A 6,014-nucleotide genomic window follows, 5' to 3' on the forward strand; every position below is an offset into this window, starting at 1 on the left:
CACCACACTGTCCCCGCGAGGGCTCCACCCCCCACTTAGCCTCTAGAGCGATGTCCCTCAGTGGAGCAGACTTCTAAAAGTCCCGATTTTGTGCTCCACTGCTCTGCCACTTGCTGGGAGCTGGCCCCAACCCCCACAGTCTTTCTTACCATATATCACCTCAGATTCACTTCTCTACACATCCTACCATCCAGAAAGTGGTTGCTTTTCTGTTCCTGGAATTGCAGTGCTTCTTCTCTTCAGTCTCCTTTGAGTTTGTAAGTGTTCAGAATGGCTTGATAACTATCTAGCTGAACCCCTGGGACCTGATGTCTCCTACTCTTCTGCCATCTTGCTCCTCCCTCCCCTGCATTAAAACACAAAGCAAGAGAGCTTAGATCCAGAACAGCCTGACTCTAATCATGCTCTTAATCGCTATATTGATTTTCAAAATGGAAATGAAAATTAGCTTTGATTTTGTCTAATATGTTTATTATGTATATCTAACTTACCAGTTTTCTGTCATTTCTTCTTTTAAAATCTTTCAGTCATCAGCTATTGAAAATGCATTCATCTAGTTGGAAGCCACACCAGGTAATTTCCTGCTGCTCTCACTTACAGCCTCCCTCGTAGGTCCCTATGACAGGCTGACAGCTGGTTTTCTTCCTTCCCATCAGGCAATACTCTTTAGAGATAAGTGTGTTTGCTTTGGGGTTTGAGAGAATTGATTCGCGTCTTAACTCTATCAGTTATTCACTATGATGTCTGGTGAGGCTCTTACTCTAAGCCTCCCTTCCCTTATTTGTAAAATGGAGAAAATAATTCCTAACTCACGGGGTTGTTTGCTGCAATGATATAATAACTCATGTGTTTTCATTTGTTTAAATAGTAAACCTTGGCATGCCATTTGCATTTTATCACATTTGTTATTTTTCTTGCTCAGTTGATTTTAAGTGGTAGAGTTCTGGAGAAGCTAGAGCTGTTTATTGTTAAACGCTTACTCATCCCTTTGTTTTTCATGGAAGGATCTAATTTTATGAGTCTATAATACTTCTAGTAATCTATGAAGTAAGCCCAAAGATTTCTGGACTTTGAAATCAAGTGCACGATGCATAAAAATGTCGATATAAATATTGCTGGAGGCAATAGAGGAACTTTTAAGACCCAATGGACTCACATATTGATTCAAGAGCTCCATTATGTGGCATTCAGAGGATCTTTTGTGCTGTGGCAATGAAATAAAAGCTTCTGAGAAATAGTAGATTCCCAATAAAAGATGATTTAATGCTTGTATTCAAATATGCTGTCTGCCAATTTGCGTTCCCTAAAATATATTATACCCATTACTGAAATTCTAAAGAAGTCCTTAAAACTTGGGTTAAGTAGAAAACCAAAATTGACTGAAATACAAGAGCTTTAAGTTAGTCAAAGTGTACAATTATGTATGCTAAAATTAGTTAGGCCTTTTATAAAATATGTTTATAAAAACATGGTCTATCTTCAAAGTATCTAATTTTGTTATAATTTCAACCATGAGTACAAAGAAAATGTGATTAAAGAGTTTCACTGCCTCCGTGGTCACAACTGGGGTTTTATCTACCTTATTAAATCCTCTTTCAAGTACCCAACCCAGTGGCTACATGGTTTTCACCAGTAGCATCAGAAGCATCAAGAATATATTTGACTCTCCCCAAATCATGAGCATACTTGCAACTGATCCTGCTATGGTAATTTCAAGTTTTCAGGAGAAAGATTTTAATCACACTTTTTATTTAGTTTCCCCAAGCTAGATACTTACTTGTTGTTGCAAGGTCACAGATGAAATGAGACCACCCACTATAAGTACATATTTGCTTTACATTAAGAGGGGATAGTTCTAATCTGAATTGCCAGAAAAGTCATTCTTCAGAGTCCAGAGTGCTAACTGTTACACAGTCATACTTCAAGAACAGAGAAATGGGAATTTGTAAAACAAAAACAGTTCTGCTTCAAAAGTTAACTTATCTTCTAGATAAATTATTAAGTAATTTATGTATTCCACTGAGGTCAGGGAAGGCCTTGAAGATGACCCCAAGGCAGGGTCCGAAGAACCATGACTTCTCCAAGTAAGTAGAGTGTTGAATCATAGAGAAAAGAACTGATGGGAACCTCAAGTATATTTTACATCTGTAGTTATTATTTGTTCACTATCCTTTCCTCCATTACCCCATGAGGACACAAGCTGTGTCTCTTTTACTCATCACTGCATCCACCAGAGGCAAGCACCATGCTTGATGTATGACTTTTCATGGATGGATAGCCAGATGAATTTCTCCTTTATTGTTTTGTTCTCTTCTAGTTCTTTTGTGATTGTCTTATCTCCCCAACTAGATTGTAGTCATCTGAGAGCAGAGACCATATCTCACATTCCTCCAAAATCCTTCCCAGTGGTGTTTCATTCAAATCAATGTCAATACCGACTGATGAAGCTGTCAAGATGTGAATTTGAAAAGATAGGGAGGCAAGAGGATTAGCAAGGAGTTGTCATGACTTCTAGCATATCAAGTATGTATGCATATAGCATGTACATATATGTATATAGTATCTAGCATATAACTGACATATCTCTAAGTACACATCAGATTATATGAAATTCTCAGATGTGACCATTTAATTTCATATTCATTTCATATGGTTCCTTCTAACTACTGAAGAGTGATAAAAGTTGAGAACCCAAGAAAAACCATGACATTTTGGGTGGGCAAGCTGAACTTTAAATCATAATCCTGCTACTTACTAGCTTACTACTTATAACCTTGCACAAGCTTCCGATTCTTATTGGACCTCAGTTTCCTCAGTTGTGAAATAGGCGTGGTGCCTTTTGGGGAAGTCGTAGAGGTTATATGAGCTGAAAACTCTAAAATATCTAGCCCATTACAGAAGCTCAGTGCAAGTTCCAGTCCCCAATATTCTTATGCAAGTATCTTAATATCTCCTTTTCTCAATCTGCTTCTCTGCAAAACAAGCAGAAGACATAAGGGAATTAAGTATGGTTCAGGGCTCCTGCTCATAACTACTATACTATACTATCTATACTATAATATACTATCTATACTATACTATATTATACTACACTATACTATATTATACTATACTGTACTGTGCTAAATCATGTTGCACAATATGGTACTATAGTTTTTATAATGGTTTTGAATTTGACTTGCATAAAATTAATAATCTTTCAGACAACAAGATATAGATCAAGTCTAAAAGATAAACAGGGGAAAAAATGGTGTGTGTGTGTTTGTGTGTGTGGTGGGTTACAGATGTCTGTGTCTGGCTCAGGTCACTTATTTTTTTTTTCTCAATGCATGAATGAATGACTAGTATGTGTCATACTTCATAAAACTGTGTGCCTTACTTTCATTTGGTAGGAGCCTGTCATGTTTCTCTTTGGGTCAGAGTTTGCAACTCAACTCACATTGTAAGTTGAGCTGTTTTGAATAAGAAAAGATTAATAGTACAAGAATATGTGTCATTTGCTTTACATTTAAGGATATTCTTCTTAATCATTTTAATCAACTGATTTCAGTTGTATCTCTGGCACTGTTCTAAGGACTTTATACATATTAACTCATTTACTCTTTTTAACAACCTCATCTAACAGGTGGTATCCTTCCTCTTTTTCAGGTAAGGAATCTGAGGTTTTAGTACCTTGCCCAAAGTCACCTAGCTCATAAGTGATGGAGTCAGAATTTTCATGGAGGTAAATAGACTCCAGAGCTCGTGCTGTCCCTTTCTGTGCTCTTCTACCTCCTAATGATTTATTAATTTTGTACATTACAGCTGAAAACTCCTACTACCTAGCAGATGTGTTATAGGCAAAAGTGATTACCCATTACTGTTATGGAGATGCCCCTCAGTGATGTCCTGACAAAGATCACTCATTAATGGCTTCTAAGTGCACCACTAGAGTTCCATTTATTTGTACCACCAGCTATTTTAAGGTGGATGAGAACCTAAGACTGGTCACGGGAGGGGAGAAAGAGAGAAATGAATCCTGGGGCACTGGAGAGCTGTGGGAAGGTCAGAACTGGGTTTGGTGCCTCAGTAAGAGGAAGGCAGAAAGGACAGAAAGGGACTTCCCTATCAGGTAAACGAGAGCAACAGTGATACCATTACCATGAGTCCCTGTTTGTGAACAAGGAAACTAAACAGCAGAGAGGTTCAAGACTCATCCACAGTCACATAGCTGGTAACCAGCAAAGCATGGATTGGAAATCATGTCTAACTGACACCATCTTAAGTGCTGTTTCCTTCATTACCTTTGGTAGCTTCTGGGGAATGGGAGAATAAGGGACTATACTTCTCTACTTTAGGGTCCTAAAAAGGGAAATAGGAGAGGATAGGGATAAACTTTCTAATTTTCTAAGATGGTCTTGCTCTCTGACTTTCTATTTATATTCTTAGATTATGAATTTATGTCAACTTGTTATCCTTAATATTCTGCTTTACTTGAAAGGACTTTACTGATCACTCTGATGCACAAAGTACTGTTCTTGCTGCTGTATATTTTTGTAGTTGGCAGCGTGGGTGGTGGTGGGGTGGAGAGATATATATTTTACCTTCTAAACCATCAAAGGAATTTATGATCTGGTTAGAGAAGTAATATGCACATTTTCTCCTGGATACAGCCTAAATTTCTGAACCCAGCATCAAGGCTCTTCCCAACTGGACCACAGCCTTCCTTAATGTTCTCAAAACACTCTCCTCCTCATCGCGACCACCCTTGAGAACCTCGGACTACGCACCATGCAGGTTCTTGCCTTTGTTTCTTGGTAAGAACAGTTCTCATCCCTGCGTCTCTTGTTTCAGTTACTTCCCTCTCTCCCAACACAGACACCGCTGGAATAGCAACTAAGGAACAGTCAATGACCTTGAGTTTGCCAGTCACATGCGCCCATTTGATTTGTTGCAACTTCAGCAAATGACCCAGAAACAAAAGAAGATATGAACGCATCCGCCATGGGCGCATGTGGGATCTCACAGAGGCACCGTGCTCAGGCTTGTCCTGGTGGCAGCAGCGCAAGATGGCCCAGTGTCCTGCCTAGACCATTACTACTGCAAGATAGTTATTGTCCCTCCTGCTCCTGGGCCCTTTGAAATCGCTTTGATTAGTCTCTTTCCTAAACCCAGCCCTCCTGAGATATGTGGAATCTCTGAGCCCTTTTTGTTTCTTGCTAAATCCCCTTCTGTTGCTGCAACCAAACACAGCAAATTTGCTCTCAACCTGTGAAAACTTGTGTCTCAAGCATTTTCTGATACCGGTGAGCCAAATCAAATATTCTCCTCTTTGTGAAATATGCCGGTTACTATGTGAGGTACATGGAAAAACAGAGCTAACTAATTTGAAAGAATAGTATTCTTTAAGGATATAGTATACTACATAGCAAGTGCTTTTACTGAATAAGGAAGAGGTAAACTCAGGATTTACTGATGAAAGTTTATTGTACATAACAAGTGATCTTCTTGGGTGTTCTACTAGTTCTCTCTTCCTGTCCTTTTTTTCTCTCGCTCTTCTGTCCCTGGTCACTCATTTAGCAAACATCAGTGAGCATCTTCTTTGTTGACTGGTATTATTCTGGGCTCTGGGGACACAGCGGCAGCCAAGACATATAAGGCTGCTATTCAAACGAAACATCTAGGGTCTGGGGGAGAGATAAATAAAAAGGTAAACCATTTAAAATGATTATTTCAAAGGGTTATAGGAATAACAACAGAATAATGTGCAGAATAATGTGATCAAGAATTATTGGGTTGGTGGCATGAGGGAGGTTGCTTTTCCTGCAGTTTATATAGGAACATATAGGATGTCTTCTTCTTCTTCTTCTTCTTTTTTTTTTTTTTTTTTTTTAGATTTTATTTATTTACTTGACAGAGAGAGATCACAAGTAGGCAGAGAGGCAGGCAGAGAGAGAGAGAGAGGGAGAGGCAGGCTCCCTGTTGAGCAGAGAGCCCGATGCGGGGCTGGATCCCAGGACCCTGAGATCATGACC

The sequence above is a fragment of the Mustela nigripes genome, chromosome 1, assembly GCF_022355385.1.
Source record: "Mustela nigripes isolate SB6536 chromosome 1, MUSNIG.SB6536, whole genome shotgun sequence".
NCBI lineage: Eukaryota > Metazoa > Chordata > Mammalia > Carnivora > Mustelidae > Mustela > Mustela nigripes.